Raw genomic sequence first — 21,349 nt, 5'->3', positions numbered from 1 at the left:
ATGGAACCTGTGCTGCTGCTGCTGCTTTTTCTCCCCCTCTGCTGCTTGTTCAAGCCACTGCTGCTGCTGAGACTAAGCAAACAAGCTCAGCAGAGCCTGTTAAACTTGATATGATGCCTTGCCTACAGCCCTACTGCGTTTCGTCAGCCTGGAACCGGTGATGTGAACACAGCTCTGCTTGCAGCTTCCAGCACAGGCATTTCATCCTGTGCCAAGCATGTCAGTGTGGCACCCAAATTTAGCATGCCAGTCACTGGTGCTTCCTCTGCTACGACTCAGGCAGAGAGATGGGAAATTGTGGCAAAAATACCTTGTTATGTTCAAAGAGAGATTGATAGTGACATTAATAAAGCTATTGCTAGCAAATAACACCTCTGTACAGATAGAGACTAGCGTTGCCCTTTACAACCATCTGTCCCTTCTTTGTCTCCCTCCCATGCTATTTTTGTGCTTTTTTCTGTAATGTCTGTTTGAAATTCTTTTGCCTTACTGGCTCTCCAAGCTTCTGAAAGTCAAGTCCTTTCTCCACAGAGAATTACACCTTGCTGTAACCCTGCTGTATAACATAAAAGGTTTGCAGTTTTAAATGATAACTCTGAGCCCACCTTTGATAGTCTGAACCACCATGGAAGATGTACAGGTAGTCTGAATGATATCAGCCATGCTTGATGTAAATCTGTCTGATATGATCAGTCCTCTCTTTTCTGCCCAAGAGTGGCATCGTAAATAGTGTCGCCACCTGAAGTATCATCCTTGGCATCTGAAACTGCAATACATGAAGTGAAGGTTATTGTTTGCAGGTGATCTTCAAAGCCAGGTCACACTTTTAGCATATTCATGGTGTGGGAACTGATGGAGCTAATTACACTCACCCCTTTCTCCCCCCCCAGGCCCATACCTTGGGATTATATGGAGTAACACACTTTGGATTCCACTTATCCCCAGTTTCTCAGCCTGTAGTGTGATGTTGGAATATATTTTTGAGCACATTTGCTCTGCAACTGTGAATGATAAACTATTTCTAATGGAAATGGAAAATCTTGCCTTATCATTCCCCTATCCTCTCAGGATCTGCAGCCTGAAGAGAAATGTTACGTATGTAATGCTGAGAGAAAACTGGAAGAGCTACATTTATGTAGCTCATTTATTACTTTAAGGATATTTTCTGTCCTTTTATCAGATAGATATAAGGCTGTTAATAAACAAACAAAATCCAGGAAAGGTGGGGCTTAGAGAAATCCAGGACCTATCATCAACTTCAGCCAAGTGTTTCCTGTGAACATGTGTTTTCCTTTCACTTCACTCTTTTCCTCCTGGAATACAAGAGTGCTTTCACTTGTTAAGACTTAATTTTTTAAATATTCTTTGGCCCCAAGCACATAGAAATGGACCCGAAAGGGAAGCACGAAGCTTTGTAAAGGGCTTTCAGGAATTTCTTACGCTAGCTACCGGAGTAGCTTTTCTCAAGAACTTATTACCAACTACAGACCTGCCTGGGGGCTAAGACTTTAGTTTGGTATCAAGTATATGTGAACCACCATGCTCAGTGTTGTACATCTGGCTATGGCTTTATGCATCTGCCATGGACATTTCTGAGTCCTTTCTATGTTAAAGAAACCAAGCAAAGTTGCTACTTACCTGCAAGAGAAGAGAACCATTAGTTGGAAAGAGTTTTTGAGTGAGCAGATTTTGACCCTGAAGCCATACAGTTTAAAAATAGTCTTTCCCATGTCTTCCAGGAGATGCAACAATAACTGTGAGGATCAGATGCTAATGGTTTAACTTCCTGTATGTGCATACACACCAGAAAGCTTCTTGTAATATCAGTGGTGATAATTCTCAAGGTCATGGGCATTTGCTGCTCTAATCTTAGTCTGCTTTTGCTATCAAAGTGGCATGACAGCTGAGTGCATATGTGCTGTGGGTGCAAACTGAATTCAAAGGACATTGTAGAACATCACCTGATTTTCAAGGACAAAGCTGAAGTTAGATCCTTGCCTAGGTTTGGTTTTCACTTGGAAGAAATAAAAAAAAGATATAAAAGTGGAGGTAGGAGTAATCAGACAGTTGAGCTTTGTAACTTTACTGTTTACTTTCATTAAAATCTGAATAATAATTGCAAATAGCTTTGGAAATATTTAATTATCTCTTTCACCAAAATCTGTTTGATATGAAAATCAAAGAAGAACAGAAGTGATGAAAAATATAATTAACAACTGTTACAAATAAACAGGCTTCAGGCCTTGGATGACTTTAACTTTTAACATCAGTATGGTGTTAGGCCAGCACAAGGCCTATTACAGACTTCTAAAATTTCAATGAATTCTCTTTGTTTAACTTTTGTTATTTATTTGAGGATTGTTCTTACTGGTTAGATTTGAGAATAAGGTGGAAAAGCCTTGGAAGTGGTAGATGTGATGGAGAGGCATATAATAAGGAGAAGATTTTGATGGGGTTTTTTTCTGTCATTTTGGTGGGATGGCTGTGATTAAAGGTGGTCAAGTATCACTTCAAAAAGAAAAGGTTCAAGTATGCATTTACAGACATTTAGTTTACAGAATGCCAGATTCCTTTTCCCTTACTTCCCTAAATTTATTTCTTAAAAAGCTTTAGTTGCCAGGAAGGAAACTGTTGTAGGTACTCCTGCCAACATATATCCATCTGTGTATGCTGTTGTGAATATTTATAGGTTTGAATCAGAACATGAGGGAGGCTTCTTGTGGTCTGGGAGCCATTTGGTCAGGAAGCAGATGGCTTTGTGGCTGCAATAAGCACACGATGTGAGTTACTGGGACCATGAATGCTTTCTGAACAATACCCATGATAAATATTGAATACGTTGTGCAGTCTGGACAAATATGTTTCAAGAAATGAGCTTTACAGTATCTCTGCATTTGTAAATTATATTGTTCCATTTCATCAGTTGCACTGTTGATATACAACTTGAAAGGCAGCCATGTTCTTTGAGTACCTGGCCAGGTGTCATTTAAGTCTGATATAGCAATATAACCTCGATGTGTGCAGTTTTTGTTGACAAGTAAGTTGTACCCACTTTAGAACTGGAAGAAAATTAAAAGAAAATATTTTGGCCTGTACTTTGTGACAACACTGCTAGATTATTCTAGCTAATTCATTAGTTGTCTTCTGTCATGCCTTCCGGTTTCAGGTATGAGAAGTTCAGTTTTCACTGGGAAATGAAATGTCAGACTTGTTCTGTTCTGGCACATCTTTGTTACGAGTTGTGGCATACTTGACTTTGCTGTTGTCAAGGCTTCACTTGCATTTTGCATCATTTACATGATTTGTGTGTTATCTTTAATCTCTCTGGATTCAGAGCCCCATATATATTTCTAGGAACCTTTTAGGTTCATACTACTACTACAACTACTACAACAGCTACTACTACTACTACTATTACTACTAATAAAGAGAACAGCAAAAATAATTATCATGATAACAATAACAATAATAGATTAGTTATAATTAAAAATATTACTTGTTTATGATGATACTTTCAGTAGAGACTAAGCATAGCATTTCTTAATCTAATATGAGAATAAAAAGTAAACAGAATTCCCTTTTTTTAAATACAAATGTGTGAACAAACTTTTCTGCTTCTACTGGATTGATACTGGTGTTCCTGGATCTTCAAATGCAAGCATGTCATTCCAAAAAATCTTGCTTCCTTTATATAGTGGTCATGAAATTTAATACGTCTTTCACAAACTGAAATTCTCTAAACATGAAATGACTCTAAAGGAAGTATAGTGCTGAAGGTGGTATTTTTAGTGAGTGGTTTGACTGCAGTGATTGTATTTTCTCATACTGTACTATTGATTGGAGCTCACTTCCCTTAAGGTGATCTCCATCATTCATTCATCTACTAATTGAGTTTGAATGTAGATTGAGATATAGCTGGAGAATTATTTCACACAACTTTCCCCCTTTTGGTCTTTTATTCAGTTGAGCTAGTGGGATGCCCTGCTTCCAGTTCCAAGGTTTTTCCTTCATCTTTGTCTTTGGATGAAGCACTGACAAGTGCTTTGATACTTTCTTCAACATAAAAATGGTTATCTTAACCTTTAGAATACTTGTTAATTTTAAGATGAGGGAACTAATGCTCCATTTGCAGTATTGTACAGTCACAGAATGAAACTTTTTTGTTTCCTCCTGGCAGGCTTAGAGGAAAAGGTTGTAGATGAAAAAAATACTTGCAATGCCACAGGCAGAGCACTGAATCAGTCTTCTCTTTCTCCTATCAGTGTGGCTGTCAATTCTAGAAAAACTACTGCTCTTGAAGATTTTCCCAGTGTAGATGATTGTGTTTGCTGGACCTACCCAGGATTTGATGGCACTAGCTCCTCCCTTAGGTTGCCTAGTAAGTGTCATGATTAGAAAAAAAGAAGAAAGATTGTCCAAATTATTCTGGGCATACCTCAATCACCAGGTCCTTCAGTTAATCTTAGCCCAGAGTCAAGCAGAGCAATGAACTACACTATAAAAAAGTAACCGTGTTGGTATTCTCCTTTCATCCCTTGCTTAGGAGAGGAGAGGGGCAAAAATTTGCCACCATGAAGAGGCTTACTCATGCCAGGGAAGAATGGCACAAAAATGTTTCCCTGATAAACGAGACTTGATACTGTTGCTAAAATGCTTATTAGAAATTTACCATTGTAGGCCACACACATACAGCCCATTGTGGTCTTAACCCATCCATCTATGTGTCGTGTGATCCTGGGACTGGCAAAAGCAGTGTGCTCACAACCTTCTTTACTTTGAGGGTGGCAGAGCACTTTAACAGGCTGCCCAGGGAGGTGATGGATTCTCTATCTCAAAACCTGCCTGGGTGCCATCCTGTGCTGTAGGTGAACCTGCCTTAGCAGAGGGGTTGGACTAGATGATTTCCAGAGGTCCCTTCCAACCCCTAATGCTCTGTGGTTCTGTGAAAGTACTCAGGCTTTTTGTGTGTTGAAGATGGCAGAATTACCGGTGATAATTTTGGAAGGGCTTTGTTACTTTGTTTTTGTCCTGAGATGATTTGGCCTGGCTTACTCTGTAAAACTGTAAAAGTGCTGAAATTAGCTGGATACCTGAGTTCTCACCAGGCAGTGTAGGAGGAAACTCTTAAAAACATTTCCCTTCTTGGCTGTAATGATGCCTTTACATTGCCCTGAGCTGGCTGCACTGGAAGAAGAAGGTTGTTTTTACTGTCAGATCCTTCCTATCAAAAAGTTCTTGGTTTATCCTGTAGGTGTGGTTTGCTTGTTAAGCTCAGTTTTATTGTGTCTATTCTCAGCTTCTCAGTCATCTGAAGACTTTAGGATAAACATGACACAGGAATTATACCCCTCCCTATGGAAATTTTTTCTCTTCACCCTCCACCTACAGCTGTGATCTTGAATCACTGAGAAATCTATGGAACTTGTCTGCTCTTTTAAGTATCCTGCCTGATGAAAAAGGATCCTATTATTTAATGATTTTTTTCCCACCCCTTCAGTTAACTGCAGTCATCAGTATTTTAAGAGGCACACCTCTTTCCTTTTAGCAGTCCTGGATTACTTCTCAGAAAAGCTGTAGTACCATAATCATAGATATTTTAGAAGTTTTTATACTGATGTTTCAAGTAATTTGGTTAATAAGCAACAATTGGCATGAAGTACTGAAGACAATTTTCCATGGTAAAATGCTGTGCCAGTTAACCATAGAAACAGCTGTGAAGTGACTGGGAAGCAACAGTGCTTTGTCCCAAAAGAGATATAATCCACAGACCAGACCTCCTGCATTCTAGATGGCATATCCTACACAGCAATACATAAAAATGACATTGGTTAGGAATACACAAGCAGACTTTGATACTGTCCCAATTAGAGTGAGTGATTTTTTCTTGAGGGCTTCAGACTCTCTGAGTTGGTTACATAAAGTGTATTCCTGTCTGATTCCATGATCAAAGTTTTGTTGGTAACCACAAATCCTATATTTCTTAAGTAAAATAATTATTTCTTTATGCAATAAGGAGATCGTGGATTAAGAATTCAATATACTATGCCACTCATCTGATGAATTGTCTGGTAATGTAATTTCCAAATTGCCTGTTTGCTTTGAACACAACTTTATTCATGGTGTTATCAAGGAAGACATCACTTTTCTTCCTTTTTTTTTCCTTCAAACTAAAAGATAAGAAGAGTGTTGGGGAAACAAATTTGCCTAAATGGATGTATTGGGTCTGGCTGGGTGAAAGCTCACTGTCTTCACAGTAGCCTGTGTGGTGCTGTGTTTAGGATTTGTGGCTAAAACAGTGTTGACAACTGAGTAGTGTTTTGGCTACTACTAAACAGTGCCCAGTGCCACAGCTTTTGCTTTCTGTCTCTAACCCTTCTGTCAGTGAGTCAGGGTTTGAGAAGGGACACAGCAGGGTCCAAACTAACCAAAGGGTTATCTAATGCTGTGTAACATCTCTCTCAGCAACAAAAACTGGGGTAGAGCAAGAAGATGAGGGCTTTTTCTTCCAAGGTGGTCATTGCTCAGAGATGGGCTGGGCATCAGTGTGCTTGTGGGAGATGGTGAGTGATTTCCATTGCAGCAGTTGTTTGGTTCTTCTTTTCTTCAGCGATTAAATTAATTTTATCTCGACCCATGAGTTTTCTGTTTTTTGCTCTTCCTATTTTGTCCTCCATCACAATGAGCAGGGTGAGGTGAGTTAGAGGCTGTGTGGATGCTTGGCTTCTGGTGATGGTCAACCTGCCACAGCTGAAAACTTAAAATGAGAAATTTCTAATCTTCCTCTGCACAAGAAACTGCCAGCATCACTGTCCAGGATGTTCAGCCTGGGTCTCTGGTCAGGCCTGTTCCTTACCCCTCTTTTCCCATAGCAGGCCAGCTTTGATGCTTGTTCTATCCCTTCGTCTTTCTGATTGCGAAATCCTGTTCTGCTTCCTTTTTTGAGGAGAGCTGAACAAACTTGGTGTTTACCAGCTACAATAAAATTAGCTGAATTGGTTGTAAAGTCTTAGAATAAAAGTTTTTAAGGGACAGAATGTGACTTGTGATAGTATAAAGAATGAACTGCTGAGTACTGTCAGTGCATAGTGGTTCCTGGTTGGCATGTTAGAAGTGCTGTAAGCTAGAACTTGCTAGTAGTACTTCAGCAATACACCATCTGCATTTCTTTTAATGACAAAATTAATCAGTTTATTTCTGCACTGCTGTCAAAATGCTGAGCCAACATGCCGACTTGGGAGTGTTATCTGGAGTTCTGCTCTAACTATATCAGCTGTGCTGTTCAGCCAGTTCCAGCAGCAGATTCTGTAATATTGGTGAGGTTTGAGCCAGGAAAATACAGCTGTTGCAGTATTTCGCAAGTTCTTTGGTGGTTTGAAAGTCTCAGTCCAGTTCTTGGCCCTTTTCTATTTGTCTTACGTTACACTTGTGGCACAGAGAAGGAGCAAAAGTAGGCAATCCAGCAAAAGCAGAGACTCTCCCAATAGGAGCATCTGTATATTTGGTCAGAACCACTTCTAGCTCATAACATTTACACTTCTCACATTTGCACTACCAAAGAGAAAGGATACCCAGCTGCAAAAGTAGGTCCTTGAACTCAGAGACAACTGTAGCTGAGGTTATCATTCTTAGGGGTCAACAGAGATTTATTCATATCTTCTTTGCCCATTTTTTTCTCTCAAATGTACTGACAAGCCACTTCTAATTCTCGTTGACTCTGAGATGATGTAATCCAATTTGATCTGACAGCCACTGGGGCAGTAAACTTAGAATCCTATGTTACTATTTCAAGGTGACATTAAGGTATAGTTTTCACCTCTCAAGGATGATTTCAGGTTATCTTGCATAAGCCTTACCCTACATTTGTGGGGATTTAATTGTTATTTTCTTGGGGGTTTTTTTGTCTTTTGCTTGTTTGGGGTTTTTTTCAGATTTTTTGTGGGTTTTTTTGTTTTGTTTTTGTTTTTTTAATGTATATACATATTTTTTTTTATCTGAGCATAAAACATTATACATAGATGACCAAAACACTCTTTTATCCGAACTGCTCTAGCGGTGAGGTGAAGCAACCGATCGAGTTGTTCCAATATCTAGCCAAACCAGTCAGTTAACTGTATTCCACAAGCTTTACATGAACACTTTTAATGTTTACTGTTGTGCTTTCTTATGAGACATCTGGGAGTAGAAGAATGGCTAGGGGGTAGCCATAAATTCACCTTTTGCTCTGATCTACGTAGTATCAAAGTGTAGAGAGCACAGCCTTACCTTTCACTTTATTTGTGATGGGCTATGTTGATATGTGACATCATTTTTTAAATGGAAAATCCATGAAATGTATCAGTTGCTCTGACTAGCTACAAAGAAACATAATTTTTGGATCATCCAGGAGTAGAAAGACCACTGTAAAATATGTGTGATATAAAGTGGTACTGAATGATTATGTTAATATGGCTATTCTATCACAAAAATACAATGCAAAGTTCTACTGTACCAAATGTTTCTGAAGTCAGTGCTAGAGAAAACACCTCTTGCAAATGCAAATGCCTCCTTCAGACCTGACCTCCAGCAGTTACAACAAAGTACAGTTCATAATTTCTGCTTGTGTTGCTCTGCGGAATTCTTATGTGTTGATCTTGACCTTGGATTTGCTGTTAAGTTTGAGAACGGTCTAAAGACTTCGAACACAGAAGTGGAAAATTCTTTTGGCGATGCCTTTCTTCAAACGTATACATGGTTTAAAAAAATAAACTTAGACTTTAGGTTTTGTTGTGTTACAGGCAGAACGATGATTCTTAAGCCTTTGCAGGAATCTGAGATTCAACAGGAGATAATTTGCCTGACTTCTATTCATCTGCATCACTACAGTGATTCATAAATACTTTTATGAAAAGGTAATACTGTTTTTATTTTTGATAGTTAAGAAGAAAAAAGAAAGTCATTGCACTAGCCAGTGACTATGAGGTTTTCTACACAACAGAGGTGCTGGTGATATCATATCTCTATCTCCACTGCTTATCTTAGTCTCTAGTGAGTCTTCTAGTGGTCTCCAGAACCAGGCCACTGAATGTTTGAACAGAGGAAGGTGGACAGCTTTCCATAACCACGTGTGGTTTCTCATTTGGGCTCCCCTGTCTCTTCTTCCCCTTGCATCAAGTTTCCTAAGTATTGAGTATTTTAGGGAATAACTTCAACATTCGTCTGTAATACTAACATAATATTCCTTCAATTTGTCACAATTATTCACATTTTTTTTTTCATCCCAGTCTATAATAACTTTGCCCTCACATTTTTCTTTTATGTTGCACAGAATAATGTGTCAGCATAGCACTACAGAAGAGTTGTGTAATTACTTTAGGGATCAGTGGAGGATGACGAAGTATGTTGGTACAGATACTGTGCTTCCTCTTCAGCAATAGGAAAATCAGAAAGGTGTAGATAACAGCCTACATGCTTAAAGCAACGTTCATATTCAATTGAAATAGTGGCAAAATGCAGAGGTACCCACTAGACTGTTTAGTTGCATTTTCAGCAAAATTTCTCAACTCATGCTTTTATTATACTCTAAAATTTTTCTCTGTGTGTTCCATGACAATTCTAGATCCTGACCTGTACTACGTTTTTCAAGTAAATTCCGTGGAAGAGTCAGACTCAGGAATAGTTGGTGAATCTGCAGGGAACAAGGCAGGAAACAAAGCTCCTTCAAAACCACCATGAGACTCAGCTGCTTCTGCTCCTTATACGATACACTTCCTTATACTACCTTCTCTAACAAATAACAGCATATGCTCTAACATTAAAACAGCAAGATTACATTCAACTTTCTTCCACAGAGCAGGTGAAGAAGAACTAATCATTTATAAAACAGAATTAACACTTTATTTAGCTTACTATACTAGTGGAAAGTCTTTCCTTGCTACTGTGGTGGAAATAGAGAAGAGGCAGTGACTGCTGAAGGGGCAGTTTAGCATCTGTTTTAAGTATCAGATATTTGAATGCACTCTGACTCTAATCTTGTCCCTGGGTTTGGCTTAAATCTCTAGGAAAGACCACGTCTCTTCATGTCATTCTCTTGCAACAAATGGACTCGTTTTGTGTGAAAAATTCCCCTTTGTTAAACAGTCTCTGTAACTGTTTGGTCACTGCTGTTTTAACTGGTATTATCTCAGTTTGAATACAGAAGCCATCTCCCTTGGTGTGTTTTTGCAGGGCATGTCCAAAGCCAGACACATTCTGCTGGCTGATGGACCATTTCTGTCTTGAGCCCTACAAGTGAGAGTTTCTTGAGTGTTTGATCTCATCTTTCTGGACAACCCTGACAGTGTCTACGTCTTCCTACCAAGTAAATGTTTTAATTCCCAAAAAACACAGGATGCAGTTAGGATTCATAGAGATGTAAAATTCATAGTAAGTGCATAAAGACATTTCTGCAAACTACTGCAGCTTGCAAGTAAAGTTCTTGCAGTAATTAGTTGATGGAGACTCCTTTGATTCACTCATAGAATCATAGAATCGTCTGGGTTGGAAGGGACCTCAGAGATCATCAAGTCCAACCCTTGACCCACCACTGCGGTTGCTAGACCACATCCAGTCTCTTTTTAAATATTTCCAGGGACGGAGAATCCACTGCTTCACTGGGCAGCCCATTCCAATGTCTGATCACCCTCTCCGTAAAGAAATTCTTTCTAATATCCAACCTAAACTTCCCCTGGCACAACTTAAGACCGTGCCCTATTGTCTTGTTGAAAGTCGTCTGGGAAAAGAGACCAGCCCCCCCCTGGCTCCAACCTCCTTTCAGGGAGTTGTAGAGAGTGACGAGGTCTCCCCTGAGCCTCCTCTTCTCCAGGCTGAACACCCCCAGCTCCCTCAGCCTCTCTTCATAGGATCTGTGCTCGAGTCGCTTCACCAGCCTGGTTGCCTCCTTTGGACCTGCTCCAGGACCTTGATACCCTTCCTGAACTGAGGGGCCCAGAACTGGACACAGGACTTGAGGTGTGGCCTCACCAGCACTGAGGGGCAGAATCATTTCCTTGGACCTGCTGGCCACGCTGTTCCTGATACAGGCCAGGATGCCATTGGCCTTCTTGGCTACCTGGGCACACTGCTGGCTCATGTTCAGCTTCCTGTCAATCCAGACTCCCAGGTCCCTTTCTGCCTGGCTGCTCTCAGCCACTCTGTGCCCAGCCTGGAGCTCCCCATGGGGTTGTTGTGGCCAAAGTGCTGGACCCGGCACTTGGCCATGTTGAACCTCACCCCATTGGAATCAGCCCAACTCTCCAGTCTGTCCAGGTCCCTCTGCAGAGCCCTCCTGCCTTCCAGCTGATCCACACTCCCCCCAGCTTAGTGTCGTCTGCGAATTTGCTGATGGTGGACTCAATCATTCCTCATCCAGGGAGGTAAAGCATCTCTGCATTTGTCATCTGATGTTTTGGTGACAGAAATTATTTTACTACTGCAGAATTCTGCCCTAGAACCTCTGCTCAGTTGCTTTGTTCACCCTACACACATCTGTATTAAAACCTGAGACTTTAGGGGTGCATTTACTGCTTCCCCTGAGAGAACTGAGAGAACTTACTTGAACTTCTGGGCACAAACCTTTGGGGTAATACTGTAATTCTGGCAGTATGCAACTGCCTGTTGCCTACATTCCCCTCTGTAGGGTGCTTGTTTTGCTAGCAGAATGAATTACAGTCGCTTGAATTTTGACCCCTGGATTCCTTGGTGCCACCAACTTGGTTGGTTTGGCTGTTGGTTTGGATGAGATCTGTTCCTGAGACAACAGTTCAGTTCTGTTGACTTTGCTGTGACAGACCTAAGGAGATAGATTCTACCTATTTCCCTTCAAGTCTTTTTATACAGTCTGTCTGTACTCCTAAGGAGGAAAATTAGAGAGTGTTAAAATGCATTCATGCTAGAACAGAAAGGTGGAGAAAAGTGATCTCAAATCATAAATGCAAGCATCTGTGTGGTAGACTTTGTGGTGTTGAGGAGAGGGTAAAGATACACTAGAATTCTGTCTGTAAAGATTCAGTTTCCACTGCAGATTTGATTAAATTGTGAATCTTTCTGTTGTGGGAGTTGGATTCTGCAAAAAATTTCCACATTGGCTGATGGGAAAATGGATTGGTTTGAAAACACAACTTTCTTTGGGAACACAAGCCTGGCTTTAATATTTTTTCACTAGCAATGAAGAATTTAAGAGATTGATTTGTCTGCTCAGGCTGATGACCAGAATTAAAAGATAACCTAAATTCCCTATGGTGCTGTCTAAACTAGAGTAACCTGATCTAATAATATGTTTCCTCCTTTGTCTACTTTTTAACTCTAGAATTATGTTGGTTTTCTGTGCTTAGCCCTGGGATGCAAAAATTGCCTCCCTCTCCATGCATTTACTTAATACAACCTGAAAAATCTCTTTCTTGTTTAGAAATTCTAATAATTGAAGTTTAAATATATTTCCCAAGATGAGTGGGTTTTTTGTGCCTTCCTTTCTACTGTCTTTTACCTGTCCTTTCCCTCTCCCAATGTTTAAATGGCACTCATGCATCTTAGTATTTTCCAAGTTGTGCCAGCAGAAAAAATGGGAGAAATATGCAGTCGTGGCAAACTTTGGAGCTGCTGAAGTTGTGTGGAAGGCCAACTGAGATGTGAAGCCCAGCCTCATTACCAAAGGCCTTAGGGAAGTTGAAGAGCCATGTGGGGAGAAGGCTGTGAGATTTGCTTCTCATGGAATTTATTGATGTGCCATTCCAAGGCAGGCTGAGGTCTCTAGGAAGCAGAGGAAAGTATTCATCTGATCGTTGTTCCCATGAGGAGGAGCAGTGCTATTTCTGTTTTACAGAGGACAAACTTGAAGACAAATGGAGGTCTATACAGAGGTTTACTGTAGTCACTGAACACACAAAAAAATGGGCTCCTTTGTCTGCAGGAGCCTCCCTGTTTCTACAAGCTACAGGAAAAACAAAGATTGGCTTAACTGTAGCTGACTTTTTGTAAATCACCCCCACTTCCATCCTCCCCCAGAGTGATTTTTTTTTTCCTGGGGCATACAGAAATTTTTAAATGGTACCTTGGAGCAAGGACTGTCTCCCACTTCTTATAATTGCCAAGCTAGTATGCTGGCCACTCAGCCATCTTTTCTGACTATTGTTCAGCTGGATGCAACCATTAAATAAAGTTTTCCTGTGGATATTTGAGTAGAGAGCCTATAGTATTTCAACAGAAGCAACTGGCAGTAAAGTCTCTCTCAAGTTGCTGCTACCACTGACTCCAGACATCTTCAGATAATAGCTGATAAAGTTCAAAACATTAATTTTCACAAAAAAAAAAAAAAAAAGAAAAAAAAGAAAAAAAGAAAAAAAAGGAAAAAAGAAAAAAAAAGAAAAACAACAGGAACTGGAAGCCTAGGGAGTTAATAGGGCTTTTTCATCTCAGCCTAACTCTCTGATCTAATTTCAGATAGCAGGAAATATGCCAACTTTAGCCACTAATTAGAGTTACTCTTTGGAGATTATTTCTAGCAGACCTCCAAGCTTCTTACAATAAAAATGGACTGACAGTCCTGCCAGCATAAATATGTTAGACGTTTCTAGTGTAGAGGCCATTTGAATTATGCAATGAATTGTTACAAAGAGCTTTAAAATATATCAGACTTCACAAGCAGTAATTTTATCTGGAAGACATGGGTCTGTGTTTCCCCAGAAACAGAAAGTCTGGCAAGATTGTCAGTTTTGTCTCTTTTCTTGCAGGTGCCAGAAATTTGTAAATAGCAAAGGATGAGGTGATATTTGTGATTTAATTTTATTTTTCATTTGGTTTTTGGTCCTATTTTTGAGAGTGTTGTTAGTATATTCTGCTGAACCATGGTTTATTCACTTGGAATTAAGCCTCTATTCCTCCACCCTAGGATACCTTGCAAAAGTTTCTTCCTTGCAAAAAATATAAGGTGGTCTTTCATCATGACAATGAAACCTGTCCATAACTGACACGAGGACTTGGTCTTGCTACCCTCCCAGTGGGCTTCAGCTTTCTGAAGAAGTTCTGTCTCCCAGTGTAGGAGTATTTACTACCAAACAGAAGTCAGAGATGCAGACCCTGACCCAAGGAAATTAAGAATATGAATAAGTTTGTGGGGGTAGATGGTAGAGGTGTGACTGTAAGATTCCTTTTATTAATGTCTTCCTCTTGTAGCACTCATATTTTATGCTTCTGCTTCACTTTTTATTCAAGGTTGGTTTTACATTCAATTTCTGTAACTTCTAGGCAGCAGTGGCCACAAAGGAGCTTAGAAAATAAACCAAGCCTCGCATTACCCCTCTGAGAAATTCCCTGAGCTTTATAGAGGACATAAAGTGACGAGTCAGTGAGAACAATGAATAGAAAAACATCCCCCCTTCTGCCCATTGCTCACTCATGAAGATGGAAAAATGTACCATTACTGATGGCAGCTTATCCTTCCATGTTTTCTAAAGAGCATCTACTGAGGAAAACACCGTGCTTCCAAGGCAGCGGGGGGGAAGGAAACCCACAGGAGACAGAGAACAGGCATCTCCAAACCTTCATGGTTTTAGTGTATTTTTTTCATCTCCATTTGAAAACAGCATCAGAATGCATTAAGTGCTGTACTTCTGGTTACCTTCTCTAAAGCAGGTTACAGCTTCCAGGGTGATTTTCACATCACTGGATCTCAGAACATCACAGTTGATTCAGAAAAGTGAAGATAGAAACTAACTGAACTATAATATGCTTGAGATATCTGGAAGCATTTTCAAAGCAAAATGTTTTTATTTCCAGGCTTTTGACTATGGAAATATTTAACTTACTTGAAAAACTAGTTTTCCATCACAGGTAGCTTGTGGAAAAATGTTGACCCATCCAGGCCTTTATTTTCCTTCTCTGAAGCATATCGTAAGAATTTCTAGTAGTCTTATTCCTGTGTGTATCTTACATTTAAAATTCATGTCTTGTTCAACCTGAAAGTCTGTGGATGACTGAAGAACTAAAAGAGTGACAGAGAAATCACACAAGCAAAACCAAATTAATTTGGGAGGTAAAATGGATTTTATTTTAATTCTCCATTTGCACTCAACTGAATGGCCATCTACAATTCCATGATATGTTAGTTCTGATATAAAATGAGAGGGTTTCTGAGTGGGAAGTCTTTTCTTCCTCTGTACAGTAAATTTAATAGCAGATTTATGAGGTAGATTGTGTCATTGTGGAAGAGCAGTTTAAAGTCAAGGCCCTCTTCCTCAGTGAAATGAATTTACAACAGCAAAAAATCACTAAAGTTGAAATCCACTGCTGAGCTGAGGTGTTTCGGTGACCAGGCTGCCTGCCAACACCTTTGCATCAACCAGACAGCTCCAGTAATCTTGAAATATTTAAGCACTGCTTCAGTAGTTGTCTTTCCCATCCTGCTCTATGTTACTATAGCCTGGTAGTCCATGTTGAAGGGTGTCTGAAGAGCTGTGAATTCCTGTGTGGGCTGTGAATGGATCCAGGTCTGCAAATGACTATGCAAAACAGAAGGCAGTAGGGCATCTGGCCCTTTGTTCTTTTAAATTAACCTCCCTAGGAAGAAATATCTAAGTGAGAATTATTTCAGCACTGACCTTTAATGCAAGGATAGAGGAGCTGCCAATCTAAGGCGAGCTGCAGAAGGATAAGGAAGATGAATACTGATATCCCAGGATTTTCAAAAAGAAAAAAATAAATCAGGCAGAAGACTGTAACTTTGTTTTATTTTGAATCTTATGAAGGACATGACCTCTGCTCTTTTAGACCACTTCAAGGCAGTTATGTTGAAATTAAAAAATCAAGAATGGAAAACTTTCCTTGTCTTCATTGCACATGGAAGGACAGAAAGAAATGTAGCTGTGGCCATGTGTAAGGACATAATCCCAGTTTGCAGTGCCCAAAGGTGCCACCCAGGAGAGATGTGTCCCAGTGTCATGGATGGGCTGCAGCATGCTCTGGAGAGAAAGGGAAGAATGCATGAATACACCCTAGTGCAAAAGGTGGCTATGTACAACAGAGGATGCTGTGGTGCTCCCAAGGGAAACACAGTTATGAAATTTAAATAAACAGTTACATGGTTACTTCAGAGAAGACATCAGTGAAAACATTTTCTTTGAAAAAGGGGTATGTGGGTGGCTTGGCCAGCAGCAATATTTTGGTTTTTTACTACTGTAGGGAATTATTTTTTTCCCAAACTCACTTGGCCAACTTAATCTAGCGCAGACTTAAGTTATGCTGGGGGTATTGTTGGTACTAAATGAGTGCCAGGACTGTGAAGCTGAACTTCAGCAAAGCTGTGTTTCGGGTATTGCTGCAAATCTGGATCCCAGCAGTAATTAATTAGAAATCTGGTGGAAGGAGCCATAATTTTCACAGTTTGAAATGGAAATCTGAAAGAAATGGAAAGCAGTGAGCAGGACAGTGTAAGATTGCATGTAAACAAGTAATAATTTTATCTTGCTTTTAGCTGCCTTTTCTGATGCCCCTCCCTGCATTTAAACTTGTGCCTGCCTGTTTTCTGACTGGTTTAGTCTATGAAACACGTCAGACCTCTCTGTTCTATTAAGCTCCCTTCCTGAAGTTTTATTAGCACAGGTTATAGTGATGGGTAGATGCCCCAGGATCACTAAAAGTACTTTTACTTTTTAGTACACTAAAATGTATTTTAACCAATAGTATATATTAGATTCATTTACACGTGTCTGGACAGTCTGATATTTGAAAAATCACTGAAGCAAGCTTTGTGTGCTACAGGACACTTAACACACCTTAGTTTTTAGAAACTGCTGAGCTTACTGGTATTCAGCAAAAGGGAGTTTAAAAAAGGAGATGGGAGGAGCTCAACTTTACAGTCTTTAATTTTCAGTGGCCAAGTTATGGGTGTGGAATGTCAAACTGTAGGTCAAGCCCTACTGCCTCCCAAAACATCCCCTGGGAGCCAAAAATAGCCAAGACCAGGTCAAACCTACTAGCAGTTGGAAAGCCAACCATAGTGCACAGAAATGAAGGGGGTACTGAAGTGTTCCACAGTAAGGTTTCACCTTCCCCTCTGTTTTCTTGTATGAAACAGTGGCTATAAAATTCAGGCAGGGAGTTAGGATGGTAATAAAGTGAGGCAAGAAAAATCAGCTCTGAGGTTTGCATATGCACTACCTTTCAGCTAAAACTCACTTTCAATGCTTCAGTCTTGTGTCCTTTCGCACACAATCCCTGAAAATTCAACCCTGCTTTGTGGTTTTGCTTGAGTTCAGGAAAACAGTATAATCCATCTCTAAAGCTTGAGCGGGGCCATGGGGAGCTCTGTAGACATGCTTAAGGTCTTGAAAGGTGGGTGGGTCAGCTTAACTTTGCTTACCAAGCCAAGATGCCAGGTCAGCAGTCTGGTCTGTTTTAGCAATCTCTGGTGTCAGTAAGGAGAGAAAAGCTTCTCCTTGGCCATTTGGTTAGGCTCCTACTCTGAATCACCCATGGAGCCTGCCTCTCCCATCTCATTGCAGGAAAGGCTGCTGAGGTTGGCCACTTAGGATCCTAAGGTGGGGGGGAAGGTTTGGTCCAGCATACGTTGCTGACCACTGTTTTATACTGCCTGAAATGACTTTTGTGAGGTCTCCTAGCAAGGCTAGGTCTGCTGAGCTGACCTCAGGGGTCTGTTTCAGGGCACCTGCCAGTCTGTGTTCAGCCAGTCCTGGCTCACTGGGTGCCTGGAAGCAGCACTTGGCTGCAGCTTGAGATCTGGGCTTCTGAGTTCAGTTCAGGTGATGATGTATCACTGCAGTAGATGTGATGTTTTTGCTCCTGCCCATGGGTATCGTGATGGCAAGCTGTCACCGTGGCAGTGCTGTGCTTTCCCAGACCTTGAGACCTGTGTGGGGGCAGCTTAGCACAACAGCCTGTGGGGAACGATAAAGCCCTCGTTTATTCCAATTTCCTCTGAAATCTGCCATGCCTGCCTGGTGCTCAAGCTGTACTTCTGCATTATCTGCCTCTCCAGACAGGAGAATGTGGCAAATGCAAAATCCCTTGCAAATGCTCCATTAAGATCTTTGTCAGACTCACACACTTGAAAGATTTGGAAGAGAAAATTCTCAAGCTTCAGTGTTTTTTGTTAGCTCTTAACAGCAGGCCCTTAAGGTTGTTGTTACCCCTGGGGTTCAAACCAAGGGGGAACAGACTGGATAATTTGAAACAACTGAAGAAAGCTCTTGAGTTGTTTAAATTATGAGCACCAGCCCATGCTGTCCAAACACACAGTGTTATAGGTCCTCAGAGAACAAAAATCAAAAGTTAATGAAAATATTTAACTTTCTATGCAGATCGTTTGTACTCATACTAAGCCCTGGGATTTTGAAAGCATCTGACTAATTCAGAAAGACACATTTGAATTCTGAGCAACTTCAATGCTTTTATCACTGTGGTCTCCTTATAACTTAATCAGTAGTGATAGAGTTTTTGTTTCAACTACTTGTTATTCAAATGTTATATCAAAGAAAAAAATGCAAAAATATCTTTTAACAATTAAAGAAGTTCTATCCCTCAGGCAGCAGCTAAGTAAACTTACACCAGTTGAGGACTGGACTCAGAAATGCTGAGCCCTTGCCCAGTCCCTTCATTCAGTGATGGGCTTTTCAGTAGCCCCCTGCTGATGTTTGTTAGGTAGCTAAATACCAAAATATATTTAAATGCTGCTTCTGAGTCACTGTGAGGAATGGTTCCCTGGCCTTCTGATGCAAGTAATCAATGTGTTTATCTCTACAAGAGGTGAAGCAGCAGGGTTGACATTGAACCCCCAGCACTATAGTGCGAGCTCTGCATCTGACTCAGCACGGGACCTTCTGAAGTTGCTCTCAATCAGCTTCTCAAAAGTCTAAAGGCATCAGCAAGTTCTGGTTATTTCTGTAATGCAGTTGCTGAACACTGTTACACCTGCCCCCTGGGTTAAAATCAGTCTTACCTGCAAAATCCTTGGGTACCCGTGTAGCTGTATTTCTGTCAATGCTTTTGTTGACCTAGGAATGTGGACTGCAAAGGAAGGGCAAGCAAAGGGGAGGGCACAGCACTGAACTTTTTATACTGAACTTTTTTGTTTCATATGGTGGCCAGCAGAAGGCTGCAGATGTAGCAACCTAATTACCAGGAAGTTAGAAGCATCTAAGTCCATGTAATGCACTGACTACCAACCTGTCTGTTGCTTTCACTGGATTCAATATTCCATATTTTTCTCCACTACTAGGCAGAAAAAAGCCCCCAACATTTTCTGTGCAGTGGGTGGTTATATCTTTATGAGATGTCCTAACTTCTTCTGTTTAAGAATTTTAAAAAAAAGTAGTCTTTTGTCTTCATCTGTGGTACAGTAATACACTGTGGCTGAGGGCTTACTTTTTCAAAATTCACAGAAATAAGGACCTTCTTCATCTGGAGTTTAGTTCTTTAGCACCTGAGCAGTATATGTGTGCATATTTGTCAACACATATTTAAACACAAATATGAACATCTTATTTTCTTTACTGGGTGCTCAAAATGGTGCAGTGTGGTTTGAGAGATGGAATTTGGTTTAATCACCTGAAAATTGATTTAGACACATAGTCTAAACCAGATATATGCACACAGAGAGACACACATATCTAGGCATGGCTTCTGTACTCAGTCAAGACAGACGGTCACCCTCAGGAGACTGTTCATCACTTTGAGATTAATTTCAGGGGATGATTAATTTAGACTTGATTTGTGTCTTCCTGGTCATTAAAACTGGATACAGTAAATCCCATCCCAAGTGGCTAAGGCAACTACCCTGCAAAATTGTCTAAGTACCTATAATTCTTATTACTATTCTTTAAGATAAGATGATATGCAGCATTTCTAAGTATATAAAGTATAAAAAGTAAGCATACCAGAAATAGAAGTAGGGACAGGTGACCTTGAGGAAAATATAGATACACTGTACAAATATGCAGGGATAGAGTAATGAATGTGTGGCTGGAAAGCTGCCCGGACAAAAAGGACCTGGGGATGCTGGTTGACACCTGGCTGAACATGAGCCAGCAGTGTGCTCAGGTGGCCAAGAAGACCAACAATATCCTGGTCTGGATCAGGAATAGCATAGCCAGCAGAGAAAGGAAGTGATCTTCTCCCTGTAGTTGGCACTGGTGAGGCTGCACCTCAAATACTGTGTTCAGTTCTGGGCCCCTCACTGCAAGAATGACATTGAGCTGCTGGAGTGTGTCCAGGGATGAGTGGTGAAGGGTGTAGAGAACAAGTTCTATGAGAAAAGGCTGAAGGAATTGTGGTTGTTCATATTGGAGAAGAGGAGGCTGAGGGGAGACCCAATTGCTCTCTAGAACTACCTGAAAGGAGGATATAGTGAGGTAGGTGTTGGCCTCTTCTCCCAAATAAATAACGATAGAACTAGAGAAAATGGCCTGAGTTTGTGCCAGGGAAGGTTTAGTCCAGATACCAGGAAGAATTTTTTTTCTGAAAAAGCTGTCAGGCACTGGAAAAGGCTTCTGAGGGAGGTGGTAGAGTTGCCATTCCTGGAGGCATTAAAAAATCATGTAGAAAAGTAGGCATGGTGTGTTTTTTCCTGGTTTGACAGTTCAATTCCATGATCTTAGAGGATTCCATGCTCTTTCCAACTGTGATTATTCTGTGATTCTGTGAATGTCAGGGTCCATCTGGAGTTGAATGTGACAATGGACGTGAAAGACAACAACTCTTCTATCAGTAGATCAGCAGCAAAAGAAAAACTAGAGGAAACATGGGCCCAGTGCAGACTGGAAATGGAGTTGTGACAAAGAACATGAAAAGACTGACTCAGTGTTTTCTTTGCCTCCATCTTTACTGGTAAGACTTGTCTTCAGGAATCCCAGGTTCTTGAAACCAGTGAGGAAGTCTGGAGCAAGTAAGACTGTAGTCTTGATGAGGGAAGATCAGTTTAGGGAACATTAAATAAAATAGATGCATAGGAGTTCATGGCACCTGAGAAATTGCATCCATGAGTGCTGAGGGAGTGGTCCAATGCCATTGTGAGGCCACTCTGAGTCACTGAAAAGTCATGCCCATTGAGTGAGATTCCTGAGGATTGAAGAATGAAGACGTCACTTGTGTCTTCGTGAATGACAAGAACGAGGATCCAGAGATCTACAGGATAGTCAGCCTCAACTCTATTCCTGAAAGGTGATGGAGAAAATAATTCTGGAAACCATTTCCAAATATATAAAGAACAAGGAAATGACTGAAATAGTCAGATATATGAAAGGGGAGTGATAGCTGACTAAACCGATAACCTTCTATGATATGACAGCTCTCTTGGTGAGCGGGGCAGAACAGTAGATGTTGTTTA

Source organism: Heliangelus exortis, chromosome 1, assembly GCF_036169615.1.
Source record: "Heliangelus exortis chromosome 1, bHelExo1.hap1, whole genome shotgun sequence".
NCBI lineage: Eukaryota > Metazoa > Chordata > Aves > Apodiformes > Trochilidae > Heliangelus > Heliangelus exortis.
The sequence above is the reverse complement of the archived record's forward strand: the minus strand, read 5'-3'. Positions refer to the sequence as shown.